This window comes from Anomaloglossus baeobatrachus, chromosome 3, assembly GCF_048569485.1.
Source record: "Anomaloglossus baeobatrachus isolate aAnoBae1 chromosome 3, aAnoBae1.hap1, whole genome shotgun sequence".
In the NCBI taxonomy this organism is placed as follows: Eukaryota; Metazoa; Chordata; class Amphibia; order Anura; family Aromobatidae; genus Anomaloglossus; species Anomaloglossus baeobatrachus.
Window position 1 is genome coordinate 601,889,092 of NC_134355.1, and position 16,372 is coordinate 601,905,463.

General features: G+C 47.5%; 1 protein-coding gene across 3 annotated transcripts in view; it reads right to left on the reverse strand.

Annotated features, from left to right (window-relative positions):
- Positions 1 to 314: 314 nt before the first annotated feature.
- Positions 315 to 16,372, reverse strand: part of ALKAL2 (ALK and LTK ligand 2) — a 138,203-nt gene continuing 122,145 nt past the window's right edge. For all 3 annotated transcript variants that reach the window (XM_075341059.1, XM_075341057.1, XM_075341056.1), the window contains one exon: positions 315 to 1,248. The gene's annotated coding sequence lies outside the window, so the exon portion shown is untranslated. The remainder of the gene's footprint in view (positions 1,249 to 16,372) is intronic.

The window sequence follows — 16,372 nt, forward strand, 5'->3', positions numbered from 1 at the left end:
CTAACATTGATGTGCACTGTTTAGTTTTGCGGCTATTTTTTTCAGACGTAATCGGTTAGGAACGAATCGTGAGGATCCTAATGAAGCGACACACAGTGGTGAAGCCGTTTTGGCTCGGCAAATCCAATGACAGGTTTTCTTTAAAATGAGACAGAATTCTACCATATCTTGTTTTTTGTTTTTTTTTCCCCCTTCTTTGCCTACTGTGAAATGGCTAAAGTGGTCTTAGGTGAATTGTTCAGGTATAAACCATTTCCATAAATTTAGCCCATTTTATTTTAATATTTTAGAACAGTTGTATACAATGTAGAGTCGTCCACACCAATGTGCTGTATATATACCAAACATTTATTATGCATGTCGTATTTACACCTATTTACATATTGCACTGTCACTGGAATGTTTTATACATTTATTGTACAGAAAACTAATGGCATCTGCCTGTATATGGCTATATACAATTCTGCTTCCCCACACGTCTCGCTCACAAATGCCTCTGCGGTATTATACATAAAGTAAATGCTATGCAGCGCTCGTAGAATGATCTCTACATAAGAATACATTGTCCAGTGCAGACAATGAGCAAGGCAATCTGTCATGCAAATATTAAATAAGCACTAAACTCTTGTGACCATAAATATTTTACGTTTTGGGTTAAGAAAAACATGTATTGGAACCAAATGTAGCTTTTTGGTTGCATAAGCATTGAGTACATTGATTTACGAGTGTTGCAAAGCGGAGTCTACAAGGTTTGTATGAACAAATTGCAACATATATTTCACAGAACATAGTCAGTATTAATATTATTCTTCTAGTGGAGGTCACAGTCTTTTTGGCAGTATAACCCATCTGACCTGAATGTTGGGTTTTGAACCTATATCCAAAAATCCAAAAAAAAACAGCCAATTGGAGGCCATTCTGAGCCGAAACATGAGGCTCCCATGGTCTTCTTCTCGTAAGGTTTTCTGGCAAACACTTGTCTTTGTGTATGACAAGAGCACTAGGGCCGTGTCTCAGTATGGCAGTTACTTAGTCATTGTACATTACATCCATCTGCATGAAGACAGGACAACATAAAATGTAAGCCGTGACAGTTATGGAAGTACATTAGTTTGTCAATATGCAAAAATAAATGTATTTGTTCACAATGGAATGTGCTGTAGAAACATCCGAATCTGTTCCCTGTTGGTTTCCAAGGCACTTTTTTGTTTTATCTGAATTCTTTGTAATTCATGTTCTTTTGATTATCTGTAAGGTGAGAAAAAAATGGAAAATGTTAAAAAAAAAAACAAAACAAAACCCACTTACATAAAACTTTGTTTTATCATATTGTGACTTATGGGTACATCAAAGTAAACCTCAATTACACTGTTCAACAACCAAATTGGTTCCGAGACTAAAGGTGGTGTCACACATAGCAACGACGTTGCTGCTAAGTCACTATTTTCTGTGATGTAGCAGCGACGTCCCGTCGCTGTCGCTGTGTGTGACATCCAGCAACGACCTGGCCCCTGCTGTGAGGTCGCCGGTCATTGCTGAATGTCCTGCTTCATTTTTTGGACGTTACTCTCTTGCTGTGAAGCACACATTGCTGTGTGTGACAGCGAGAGAGCGACGAACTGAAGCAAGCAGGGAGCCGGTGGTAAGCTCTAACCATGGTAAACATCGGGTAACCAAGAAGCCCTTTCCTTGGTTACCCGATATTTACCTTAGTTACTAGCGTCCACCGCTCTCACTGTCAGTGCCGGCTCCCTGCATATGTAGCTGGAGTACACATCGGGTAATTAACCCGATGTGTACTCTGGCTAGGAGTGCAGGGAACAGGGAGCCGGCACTGGCAGCGTGAGAGCGGCAGACGCTAGTAACTAAGGTAAATATCGGGTAACCAAGAAAAGTGCTTTCCTTGGTTTCCTGATATTTACCTTAGTTACGCTTCCACGCGTCGCTGGGGGCTGGTCACTGGTCTCTGGTGAGATCTGCCTGTTTGAAAGCTCACCAGCAACCATGTAACGACGCAGCAGCGATCCTGATAAGGTCAGATTGCTGGTCATGATCGCTGCTGCATCGCTATGTGTGACACAACCTTAACCCCTTAACGACCTTGGACGTACTGAGTACGTCATGGTGACATGGTGCTAAAGGACCCATGACGTACTCAGTACGTCCTGGCGAAATCGCGGTCCCGGAGCCCCGGGGAGTGAAATTTATTTACTTAAACGGTGGATTCGGGAAGGAGGGGACCTCTGCCTGACGTCAGGAGGGGTGGTGCCTCCTCCCCGAACCTACAGAGGCTGTGATTGGCTGACGAACGCCGCTCAGCCAATTACAGCCACTGTAATGTTCCAGCCATTGAAAATGGCTGGAACATTGAAATCCAGCCCTGATCAGTGCTGCTGTAGCACTGGCCATTGGCTGGAGCTGGGTGATCGATGCTTCACCCGCCCCCAGCTCTGATTGGAGAGACCGGTCTTGTGACCGCTCTCTCCAATCAATGTGGATCTGCGGCCTGTGACCGTCCCTGGAAGCCGAAGCTCTGCGGGTGCCCATCGGTAAGTTGCTGCCCCCGCTCGCCCGCCCGCCCGCCCCTGTCCCAGCCGCTCGCCCGCCCCTGTCCCAGCCGCTCGCCCGCCCCTGTCCCAGCCGCTCGCCCGCCCCTGTCCCAGCCGCTCGCCCGCCCGCCCCTGTCCCAGCCGCTCGCCCGCCCGCCCCTGTCCCAGCCGCTCGCCCGCCCCTGTCCCAGCTGCTCGCCCCTGTCTCCGATCGCCCCGCCGCCACGCTCGATTTACCGCTGTCCCCGCCGCCGCTCCGATCCACCGCTGTCCCGGCCGCCGCTCCGATCCACCGCTGTCCCGGCCGCCGCTCCGATCCACCGCTGTCCCGGCCGCCGCTCCGATCCACCGCTGTCCCGGCCGCCGCTCCGATCCACCGCTGTCCCGGCCGCCGCTCCGATCCACCGCTGTCCCGGCCGCCGCTCCGATCCACCGCTGTCCCGGCCGCCGCTCCGATCCACATGTGGGGGGAGGGTGGCTTGCAGTGCTCCACATGTGGGGGGAGGGTGGCTTGCAGTGCTCCACATGTGGGGGGAGGGTGGCTTGCAGTGCTCCACATGTGGGGGGAGGGTGGCTTGCAGTGCTCCACATGTGGGGGGAGGGTGGCTTGCAGTGCTCCACATGTGGGGGGAGGATGGCTTGCAGTGCTCCACATGTGGGGGGGAGGGTGGCTTGCAGTGCTCCACATGTGGGGGGGAGGGTGGCTTGCAGCACATGTGGGGGGGGGAGGGTGGCTTGCAGCACATGTGGGGGGGGAGGGTGGCTTGCAGTGCTGCAAGCCACCCTCCCCCCACATGTGCTGCAAGCCACCCTCCCCCCCCCACATGTGCTGCAAGCCACCCTCCCCCCCCCACATGTGCTGCAAGCCACCCTCCCCCCTCCATGTTCTGGGGCCCCCCCTCCTCCATGAGCCATCTCTCTCTCCCATCAGACTCTGCCCCCCTCCCCGATCTGCTGCCTGCTCTCTCCCATCCTCTTCATCTACTGCCCCCTCTCACCCTCCTCAATCTGTTGCCTCCTTCATCTGCTGCCTCTTCTGTCTGCTGTGATCCTGCTGCCTAGATCCATCCTGTAAGGTAGGTATCCCCATCTCACCTCCCCCCCCCCCCATCCTCTGCCGCTCCTCCACCCGCTGCGCCATTTCCCATCATCCATCCGTTGCGCCCTTTCCCATCCTCTGCCGCTCCTCCATCCGCTGCGCCATTTTCCATCTTCCATCCGCTGCGCCCTTTCCCATCCTCTGCCGCTCCTCCATCCGCTGCGCACTTTCCCATCTTCCATCCGCTGCGCCCTTTCTCATCTGCCGCCCCGCCCTCTCGCATCGCATTATCCAGCGCAGTTGCTTGCTTCCAGACTGGAGTGGATGATGCGATGCGAGACTCGTGCATTGCTCTCACGTTTGGCACTGGTCTTAGTGGCAGCCGCTCATATTTTTTTTTTTTTTATTCATTTTTTTTTTTTTTTTACTGATGTCTGTATTTTTTATTTCGCCAAACTAATTTTTTTGTATGGGGGGGGGGGGGTCTAGTTTCCAAAATGGGATCACATGTGGGGGAGCTCCATTGTTTAGGCACCTCAGGGGGTCTCCAAATGCAACATGGCGTCTGCTAATAATTCCAACCAATTTTACTGTGAAATGGCGCTCCTTCTCTTCTGAGCCCCGCCGTATGCCCAAACAATTGATTTCCACCACATATGAGGTACCTGTGTACTCAGGAGAAAATGCACAATACATTTTATGGTGCATTTTTTCCTGATACCGTTGTGATAAAAAAAGCTACCTGGTTGAAGCAACAGTTTTGTGGTAAAAAAAATTTTTTTTCTTTTCACGGCTCAACGTTATAAACTTCTGTGAAGCCCCCAGGGGTTCAAAGTGCACATCAAACATCTAGAAAAAATATTTGAGGGGTCTAGTTTCCAAAATGGGGTCACTTGTGGGGGAGCTACATTGTTTAGGCACCTCAGGGAGTCTTCAAACCCGACATGGCGTCCGCTAATGAGTGCAGCTAATTTTGCGTTCAAAAATTCAAATGGTGCTCCTTGCCTTCCGAGTCCTGCCGTGTGCCCAAACATTTGATTTCCACCACATATGAGGTATCTGCGTACTCAGGAGAAAATGCACAATACATTTTATGATGCATTTTTCCTGATACCCTTGTGAAAATACTAATTTTTATGGCTAAAGTAACATTTTTGTGTTAAAAAAGTAAAATTTTCATTTTTTCGTCTACATTGCTTTGGTTGCTGTGAAGCTCCTAAAGGGTTAATAAACTTCTTGGATGTGGTTTTGAGCAGAGTGAGGGGTGCAGATTTTAGAATGGGGTCACTTTTGGGTATTTTCTGTCGCCTAGGTTTCTCAAATCACTCCAAATGTGATGTGGTACCTAAAAATTTTTTTTATGTAAATTTTGTTGGAAAAATGAGAAATTGCTGATGAACTTTGAACCCTTCTAACTTCCTAACGGAATTTTTTTTTTTTTCAAAAATTGCGCTGGTGTAAAGCAGACAAGTGGGAAATGTTATTTAGTAACTATTTTGTGTGACCTATCTCTCAGATTTATGGGCATAAAATTTCAAATTTTGAAAATTGCGAAATTTTCAAAATTTTCGCCAAATTTCCGAAATTTTCACAAATTAACGCAAAACATATCGGCCTAAATTTACTACTGACATGAAGCACAATATGTCACGAAAAAACAATCTCAGAATCGCCAGGATCCGTTGAAGTGTTCCAGAGTTATAACCTGTCAAAGTGACACTGGTCAAAATTGCAAAAAATGGCCGGGTCTTTAAGGTGAAAACAGGCTGGGGGCTGAAGGGGTTAAAACAGATAAACTTAACTAATTTGGTAGTGCTGAAAACCAGCATGGTGCTTACATTTGCTGACTGGCTCTAATTTTCAAGATCCAGTGGTGGTTGTAATTATGACATGACACCTTTCATGCAGGCTTATAGAAAAATTGTGTCTTTATTATTTCTTCGGCAGCTAGTCTACTAAATCATCTATTTAGTCTATTGAGCCTTCAGTATTCTGTCTTCTTAGGACGACCAGTCAAAAAAAAAAAATGCCAACTCACTCCAATGACTTAAGGGTGCTTTACACGCTGTGACATCGCTAGCAATGTCATGCGTGATAGCACCCGCCCCCGTCGTTCGTGTGTCATTTGGTGATCACTGCCGTAGCGAACATTATTGCTCCAGCAGCGTCACATGCACATAACATTGCAGCGATGTCGCAGTGACCGCCGAACAATGCCTCCTTCAAGGGGGAGGTGCATTCGGCATCATAGCTAAGTCACTGCGGCGTCACTAGTCGGCCGCCCAATAGCAGAGGAGGGGCGGAGATGAGCGGGCCGAATATCCCTCCTTCCTTCCTCATTGCCGGTGGACGCAGGTAAGGAGATGTTCGTGGTTCCTGCGGTGTCACACGTAACGATGTGTGATGCCGCAGGAACGACTAACTACATCGTACCTGCAGCAGCAACGATATTATGGAAAGGAGCGACGTGTCAACGATTTTTGACATTTTTGCAATCGATCATCGCTCCTTTGTGTCACACGCTGCGATGTCGCTAACGGCGTTGGATGTGCGTCACTAACAACGTGACCCCGATGATATATCGGTAGCGATGTCGCAGCGTGTAAAGCCCCCTTTAATCCTAAATACAGTTGCAGCACCTACGTATATAAATGTTCTCTGTATAAAGTATACAGTTTTAGGATTTCTTAGCTTAGTTTCTTTGCATATTAACATGTTTCTACAGTGCCTTGCAAAAGTATTTGGCCTCCTTGAATTTTTCAACCTTTTCCCACATTTCAGGCTTCAAACATAAAGATTAAAATTTTATGGTGAAGAATCAACAAGTGGGACATAATTGTGAATTTGATCGATATGTATTGCTTATTTTAAAATTTTGTAAAAAATAAACTGAACATTGGGGTGTGCAATATTATTCATCCCATTTAAGTTAATACTTTGTAGCGCCCCCTTTTGCTGTGATTACAGCTGCAGTCTCTTGGGGTATGTGTCTATCAGTTTTGCACATCAAGAGACTCAAATTCTTGCCCATTCTTACTTTGCAATCAGCTGGAGCTGAGTGAGGTTGGATGGAGAGCGTTTGTGAACAGCAGTTTTCAGCTCTTTCCACAGATTCTCAATATGATTCAGGTCTGGACTGTGACTTGGCCATTCTAACACCTGGATACGTTTATTTGTGAACCATTCCATTGTAGATTTTGCTTTGTTTGGGATCATTGTCTTGCTGGAAGACAAATCTCCGTCCCAGTCTCAGGTCTTTTGCAGACTCCAACAGGTTTTCTTAAAGAATGGTCCTGTATTTGGCTCCATCCATCTTCCCATCCATTTTAACGATCTTCCCTGTCCCTGCTGAAGAAACGCAGGCCCAAACCATGATGCTCGCACCACCAAGTTTGACAGTGGGGATGGTGTGTTCAGGGTGATGCTCTGTGTTGCTTTTACGTCAAACATATCATTTGGCATTGTGCCCAAAAAGTTCAATTTTAGTTTCATCTGACCAGAGCACCTTCTTCCACCTGTTTTGGTGTGTTTCCCAGGTGGCTTGTGGCAAACTTTAAATTACATTTTTTATGGATATCTTTTTGAGAAATGGCTTTCTTCTTACCACTCTTCCATAAAGGCCAGATTTGTGCAGTGTACGATTGATTGTTGTCCTATGGACAGACTCTCCCACCTCAGCTGTAGATCTCTGCAGTTCATCCAGAGAGATCATGGGCATCTTGGCTGCATCTCTGATCAGTCTTCTTCTTTAAGATGAAAGTTTGGATGGACGGCCGGGTCTTGGTAGATTTGTAGTGGTATGATACTCCTTCCATTTCAATATGATCGCTTGCACAGTGCTTCTTGGGATGTTTGGAAATCTTTTTATAACCAAATCCGGCTTTAAACATCTCCACAACAGTGTCACGGACCTGCCTGTTGTGTCCCTTGGTCTTCATGATGCTATCACAGAGCAGGTGCATTTATACGGAGACTAGATTACACACAGGTGGCTTATATTTATCATCATCAGTCATTTAGGACAATATTGGATCATTCAGAGATCCTCAATGAACTTCTGGAGTGAGTTTGCTGCACTGAAAGTAAAGGGGCCGAATAATATTGCACGCCCCAATTTTCAGTTCTTTATTTTTTACAAAAGTTTAAAATAAGCAATAAATTTCATTCAACTTCACAATTGTGTCCCACTTGTCGTTGGTTCTTCATCATAAAATTTAATTTTTTTTCTTTGAAGCCTGAAATGTGGGAAAAGGTTGAAAAATTCAAGGGAGCCGAATACTTTCGCAAGGCACTGTATGGTTTTGCACCTATGCCTCATTCTTCTATTAACAAAGTAGATAGTTTTTGCTACATATGCGGAGAAGTCACTTTTGTGTCACAAAGGCGAATCTTGACTACCATGACAAGGAAAGCCTACAACCTGTATTTTGGGTGCAGCATAGAAAATCAGAACGCTATTTGGACACATACATGCTCCAATAGATGTACATCACAGCTTACCCAGTGGCTGCATGGGAAGAGGCAATCTATGCCTTTTGCACTTCTAATGATCTGGAGAGAACCAACCAATCACACTAAGGCTATGTGCCAACGGGCGCTCGTACCTGCGGATATATTCGCAGGTACGGCCGCATGTTTCCCACAGCTGCCCACCGGCATCCGCAGCTATTTTTAGCTGCGAGATTCAAGAGGAATAGCTGCGGGAAACATGCGGAGTTTCACGCGATTTACCTGCGGACGTCCCGGCCTCTATCTCCATAGCGGAGGGCCGGGATCTCCGCAAGTAAATCCGCATGAATAATTGACATGCAGTTAGGTGCGGCTGAGGGATCTCCGCAGCCACACTTTCCGTAGCGTGGACACAGACACTCCCCATGTCCCATAGGGTAACATGGGGAGTGCCTGTACATGCTAGAACCTGCGGATTTATCTGGAAAATCCAGAAAAATCCGCAGGTACAGAGTCCCGTGGGCACATGGCTTAACAATTATTTCTCCATGGTGTGCCCCCCCCATAAGGGAACGCTTTCCAAGGAAGCAGTGGACTTTACAGTTATCTAAGCCTTCATTCTGGAATACACCAAGTACCACATACAGAAAAACTACCAGTTCCAAAAGCACCAGAAACTTTTTCAGTTGAGTCAAGTGAAGAAGTTGGCGCTTGGTGTCATCAAGCATCTTTCCGCTCATAGCCTAAACATTCTTTGAGCAACCTTGACTGTACTATACCTTTATAACACAAAGTGATCTGAATTATCTTGATAGAGATTTTGATCATCCCAAGAGTAAGGGGTACTTCTCACATAGCGAGATCGCTAGCGATATCGCTGCTGAGTCACGGTTTTTGTGACGCAGCAGTGACCTCATTAGCGATCTCGCTGTGTGTGACACTGAGCAGCGATCTGGCCCCTGCTGTGAAATCGCTGCTCGTTACACACAGTGCTGGTTCATTTTTTGGACGTTGCTCTCCCGCTGCGAAGCACACATTGCTGTGTTTCACAGCGAGAGAACAACGATCTGAATGTGCAGGGAATAGGGAGCCAGCGTCTGGCAGCTGCGCACACTGGTAACCAAGGTACACATTGGGTAACCAAGCGAAACGCTTTGCTTGGTTACCCGATATTTACCTTGGTTACTAGCGTCTGCATCTCTCAGGCTGCCAGTGCTGGCTCCCTGTTCCCTGCACACGTAGCCAGAGTACACATCGGGTAAATAAGCAAAGCGGTTTGCTTATTAACCCGATGTGTACTCTGGCTACGAGTGCAGGGAGCCAACGCCAAGCGGTGTGTGCTGGTAACCAAGGTAAATATCGGGTAACCAAGCAAAGGGCTTTGCTTGGTTACCCGATATTTACCTTAGTTACCAAGTGCAGCATCGCTTCCACGCGTTGCTGGGGGCTGGTCGCTGGTGAGATCTGCCTGATTGACAGCTCACCAGCGACCATGTAGCGTGCACCAGCGATCCTGACCAGGTCATATCGTGGTCGGAATCGCTGGTACGTCGTTTAGTGAGACTGTACCCTAAGGCTGAGCTCTTGTGTTCTAGGCTACATCACTGGAATCTCTTAGCAGGCGATGTTTGGATTTCTTTGTTCTTCAACTGATAAATATCTTCTCCAATACTTCATCATGGAGTGTGATCTTGTTTTAATGAAAGCTCTATAGAGGAGTCATAATCCAGAGAAATAGAGGCTCTTCATCGATTTGTCCAAAACAAGCCTAAAAGCCATCTTGCCGGATAATGACCATGTGCTACCGTGTTTCCCCGAAAGTAAGGCCCTGTCTTACATTAATTTTACCCCCAAAAGTCCCACCCTGCCTTACTTTCGGGGGAGGCCTTACATTGGAAAAAAAATGACAATCCTCCCCCCTGCAGCCTCCCCATTGTTTGAGATCCGGCATCCACCCCTTCCTCCCCCCTGCAGCCTCCCCATTGTTTGAGATCCGGCATCCACCCCTTCCTCCCCCCTGCAGCCTCCCCATTGTTTGAGATCCGGCATCCACCCCTTCCTCCCCCCTGCAGCCTCCCCATTGTTTGAGATCCGGCATCCACCCCTTCCTCCCCCCTGCAGCCTCCCCATTGTTTGAGATCCGGCATCCACCCCATCCTCCCCCCTGCAGCCTCCCCATACAGTGGTTCTGCCCCCCACTCTGCCACCACACACACTGACACATACGGTACCGGTACAGCCCCACACGGCACCCACACACATATCGTACCGGTACCGTACACACACACTGACACATACAGCCCCATACGGCACCCATACACATACCGTACACACACACACACAGAGTTTCGGAACTTACCGAAATCGGAGCGAGCCTGCAGGCGGTGACGTCGCGGCTGATTTCGGCCAATCAGCTGCGAGCCGGCTGACTGGCCAATCGCAGCTCGAGCTGAGGGCCAATCAGCTGCGAGCCGGCTGACTGGCCAATCGCAGCTCGAGCTGAGGGCCAATCAGCTGCGAGCCGGCTGACTGGCCAATCGCAGCTCGAGCTGAGGGCCAATCAGCTGCGAGCCGGCTGACTGGCCAATCACAGCTCGAGCTGATGGCCAGCAGGGAGCCTTGCGGGGGCCATTCACCGGAGGCGGACCACGGGTGGCACGAGACTGGAGAAGGCCTGGATGGAGCGAGGGAACAGCGGCAGCGGTAAGTTCCTGTACTTTCCCCAGGGACCCCCACCCATATGCGGCCTTACATTACGCCGCGACCACCACCCATAGGCGGCCTTACATTCCCCGGCCCCCCCCCGCTACCCTGCCTTACAATCGGGGGGTGCCCTACATTGGCGGACCCCCCCGAAACCCCCACCCTGCCTTACTTTCGGGGGGGTCCTACTTTCGGGGAAACACGGTACCTTCAATTCCTGTTTGTTTAGCCGTCCGTGTGAAAGAAATCTATGACCTCCTGAAATCGCTGTTGAGCTGCCTAAACTATGACCAATATTTGTGGCTCCTCTGTAGTGACTTATAGGTGGTTGCCCTCTGATTTGGCCTCCAGAGTGGATACACCAAGTACTGCTGCTTTCTGTGTGAGTAGGATAGTGGTGCAAGGGAATATCGCTACAATAAAAGAGAACGGCCTCTCCGACATTCTCTTAAGCCATGGAGTCAAAATGTCCCATCCAACACTTGACTCACAGAAGATTCTCTTACTACCATTGCATATCAAGTTGGTTTTAATGAAGACTTTTTCTGAAGGCAATGGATAAAAATGCAAATGCCTTCAAGTACTGTATCTCATTGATAAATTTCCAAGCAAAGATAAAGGAATAAGTCTTTTATTGTACCTCAAATTCATAAACTTCTTCAAGATGAGTTTCTCCGTTTGTTGCAGGGCAAGGAAAAGGCTGCATGGGCAGCATTTGCATTAGTGGAAACTAATTTTGGGGGAAAGTCGATCAACAGAGGTTGGGCAGTGCGCATTATCAGAAGTCAGCGCACTTCTGGTCATGCACACTAGATCTCTCTGTAGCTGGGCTGTACTGTGTAATGGCCGTGTCTGACCGTACAGGAACATGGTCTGAGCATACCATATCTGGTTCGGGGAGGACGGAAAAGAGAGTATACAGACATTATAGCCCGGGATAACAGTTGATTTTTTTTTTTTGTGTGTAGTAAAACATATCCGTTTGGATATGCAAAAAAAGTTCCCCACCAAAATTTAGCTTTCGCCCCAAATTTCTATTTTTCACAATTGTATCAGTAGAAAATGAACCCCTTAATTGGATGTGCAATGTCTCCTGAGTAGACTGATACCCCATATGAGGTCAGAAATTGCTTTTTGGTCACACTGCAGAGTTCTGAAGAGAAGAAGCCTCTTGGACCTTTTTGGAGTACAATTTTTTTTTTTCTGGAAAAGGTTGCGGATACTATGAAGTGTGAGGAAAAGCCCCTAAGGTGGCAAAACAGCAGATACCCCCAACAATTGACCTCATATTTGAAACTACAACCTGTGGGGAAATCAACTACAGCAGACCTGGGAAAAGTGCAGCCTGCGGGCTACATCCAGCCCCTTGAATCTTCCAGTTGCACCCACTATCGAGAGAGCCTGATGGCTGGAAACGGTGGAATGCAGTCAGTGCAGCGGAGCCTTCAGCACAGTGTTGGGGAAATTGGAGCGATGTATGTTTTGTTTAGTTTTTTTTTTTTATCCTGTGTAAGATGTGTTGCTGTAAACAGGAGGGCTATGTGCGGGCTTATACTGAATATAAGCAGGTACAATTAGCATAGCAACCTGGCAGCACGATCCAAATGGATTAAGAAATTCTTAATTTATTTCAAAATTTTAAAAACCATGTTATATGGTATAACAGAGGAACACTGACCCTGTAGCAAGTTTACGCGTTTCGATTACTTTAGAATAATAATGTTTATACAGGGAGGCTACATGGGGGCTCATACTTAGAGCTGGTGCCGGGACCCAGGACAGCCGGGGGTCCACTTGCCGTCATCAGCGGTGGTGATTAGTTCTGCAGCCCCTGGGTCGAGTTCCGGGGACCGCAGTTCTGAGGCTGGAGCCACACTAGCCTGGCTGCCAGCAGTTTAAACTTTGCACATACACCCAGAGCTCACTGCTGAACGCTGCATGCACGTGTATTGAACTTCATCTATAGGCAGAGCTGGCGCGCAGTGTGCTGCGTTCCCATCCCACAGATGAAGAGAGAGAAGCCGCAGCGCCAGGCAGCATCACCGGCCCCAGAGCTGTATATTCCTCCGGCCTCCCTCCCTAACTGTGTGGGCCCCCAGAGCTGTATACCTCCCCAGGTGTATGGGCCTCTTAAGGCCCAGTCACACTAAACAACTTACCAGCGATCCCGACAACGATCCAACCTGATAGGGATTGCTGGTAAGTTGCTAGGAGGTCGCTGGTGAGATGTCACACTGCGACGCTCCAGCGATCCCACCAGCAACCTGACCTGGCAGGGATCGCTGGAGCGTCGCTACACGAGTTGCTGGTGAGCTCAACAGCAACCAGTGACCAGCCCCCAGCCAGCAGCGCCGCGTGGAAGATGCTGCGCTTGGTAACTAAGGTAAATATCGGGTAACCAACCCGATATTTACCTTGGTTACCAGCGCACGCAGCTACACGTGCAGGGAGCAGCGCACACCGCTTAGCGCTGGCTCCCTGCTCTCTTAGTTACAGCACACATCGGGTTAATTACCCAATGTGTACTGCAGCTAAATGTGCACAGAGCAGGGAGCAGCGCACACTGCTTAGCGCTGGCTCCCTGTTCTCCTAGTTACAGCACACATGGGGTTAATTACCCGATGTGTACTCTTACACGTGCAAGGAGCAGGAGCCGGCACTGACAGTGAGAGCGGAGGAGGCTGGTAACGAAGGTAAATATCGGGTAACCAAGGACAGGGCTTCTTGGTTACCCGATGTTTACTGTGGTTACCAGCCTCCGCAGAAGCCGGCTCCTGCTGCCTGCACATTTAGTTGTTGCTGTCTCGCTGTCACACACAGCGATCTGTGCTTCACAGCGGGACAGCAACAACTAAAAAATGGCCCAGGACATTCAGCAACAACCAACGACCTCACAGCAGGGGCCAGGTTGTTGCTGGATGTCACACTAAGCAACATCACTAGCAACGTCACAAAAGTTGTTCGTTAGCAGCGATGTTGCTAGCGATGTTGCTTAGTGTGACTGGGCCTTTAGAGCTGTAAATGTCTCCCCCCCCCCACCACCACCAATTGTTTGGGCCGCCCAGAGCTGTATATGCCCCCCTAGGCTATCTAGACACTGTGTCCAAATCATGGAGTCACCACAGTACGGTGTCCATACAGTGGTGAGGGCCAAATATTAAAGCAACAGGTTAGCCACAGCATATAATCATATACACCATTGTGCACACAATCAACTTACTGAATCCAAAATTAGTCAGCTACAGTTCCTGGTATAATCACACACCTCATACTGTATGAGCCCCCAGAGCTGTATATCACCTCCCCAGCTTGATGGGCCCCCCTCTTTTGATGTATATATTGTAGCCCCCAACCCCTCCTGTGATGTATATACAGTAGTCTCACTGCACTGTGCAGCCATGTTTGCTAGTGACAGCCATCACGCAGCACCTTACACACCCACATGCCCAGGAGGAGCTAGACGGAGACAAGCAGGGAGGTGAGTTTTAATATCTCTAATGTGCCTGTGTGTGAATGTATACGTGTATATTTATGTATGTCAGTGTATATGACTGTGTATATTTATGTTTGCTTATATGTATTTTTTGTAAATTTGTCTTCAAATATGTACATGCATGTATGCCTGTATGTGTACATATTTGTATAGGTGCATGTCTGTGTTCATAGGGCCCACTGAGACTATTTTGCCGAGAGCCCACAAAAGCCTGGAGCTGGCCCTGCTTAGCCTCCCTATGTTCAGTATATGTGGGGCCTAATGCTGTATATAAAAGGACTATGTGGAGTTCACACTCTATATAGGGAGCCTATACTGTATACAATGTGTCAACCCATGTCCTGTCCACCGCCATTAATTTGAAAACGGCGGCAGCTATAGGTATAGAAGTGGAGTCAAGGTATAGTAAAGTATCCATGCGCTACGCAATGAAACCACCTATAGCGCCACCTGGTGGAAAACAATGGAGTCAGCATTTTTATCTCGAAAACGGAATGAGATAGAGAAAAAAAGTTCATTACAAAGTTGTAGGGCATCATCAATTCAATACGAATCGACACCTTGCATACAGAAATGCTATGAGTAGAATGTGTAAAACTCACAAGACTGCGGACGTGAAGCAATACGTCATGGAGACCTTCCTACAAGTCATTGGGTATGGTGGCTGCGTGGAGTGGCCTCCACGCTCACCTGACCTGACCACATTTGACTTCTTTCTGTGAGGTCACATCAAACAGCAGGTGTATGCGACCCCTCCACCAACATTACAGGACCTACAACGATGTATCACAGATGCTTGTGCAAACGTGTCACCTACCATATTGCACAACGTGCAGCAAGATACAGTATACTGTCCAGAGTCCAGATGTGCATTGCAGCTGACGGTGGCCACTGAGCATCAAAGTTAAATGAGCGCCATATGTGTGACCAGCATTCAATGTTTTGAGAGGGTCATGGGTTTCATATCATAGCATTTCTGTATGCAAGGTGTCAATTCGTATTGAATTGATGATGCCCTACAATTTTGTAATCCACTTTTTTTCTCTATCTTGTTCCGTTTTCAAGATAAAAATGCTATCTCCGTTGTTTTCCACCAGGTGGCGGTATAGGAAGTGTCATTCCGTAGCGCATGTCTACTTTACTATACCTAGACACTACTTTTATGCCTATAGCTGCCACTGTTCTCAAGTCAATGGCGGTGGACACACTGTATAGGGAGGCTATGTTAGGGCTCATAATACCTAAATTTCAGCTATAGTTTATATATTCTACTTTCTAGTTAAAGTATATATATTCTATATTGTAGTTAGATATTTTACATATTCTATATTCTAGTTATAGTTAATATATTCTTGTTTATATTTTAAATTCCGGTTCTAGGTCATATATTCTACAGCTACAGTTAGGTCCAGAAATATTTGGACAGTGACACAATTTTCGCGAGTTGGGCTCTGCATGCCACCACATTGGATTTGAAATGAAATCTCTACAACAGAATTCAAGTGCAGATTGTAACGTTTAATTTGAAGGTTTGAATAAAAATATGTGATAGAAATTGTAGGAATTGTACACATTTCTTTACAAACACTCCACATTTTAGGAGGTCAAAAGTAATTGGACAAATAAACCAAACCCAAACAAAATATTTTTATTTTCAATATTTTGTTGCGAATCCTTTGGAGGCAATCACTGCCTTAAGTCTGGAACCCATGGACATCACCAAACGCTGGTTTTCCTCCTTCTTAATGCTTTGCCAGGCCTTTACAGCCGCAGCCTTCAGGTCTTGCTTGTTTGTGGGTCTTTCCGTCTTAAGTCTGGATTTGAGCAAGTGAAATGCATGCTCAATTGGGTTAAGATCTGGTGATTGACTTGGCCATTGCAGAATGTTCCACTTTTTTGCACTCATGAACTCCTGGGTAGCTTTGGCTGTATGCTTGGGGTCATTGTCCATCTGTACTATGAAGCGCCGTCCGATCCACTTTGCGGCATTTGGCTGAATCTGGGCTGAAAGTATATCCCGGTACACTTCAGAATTCATCCGGCTACTCTTGTCTGCTGTTATGTCATCAATAAACACAAGTGACCCAGTGCCATTGAAAGCCATGCATGCCCATGCCATCACGTTGCCTCCACCATGTT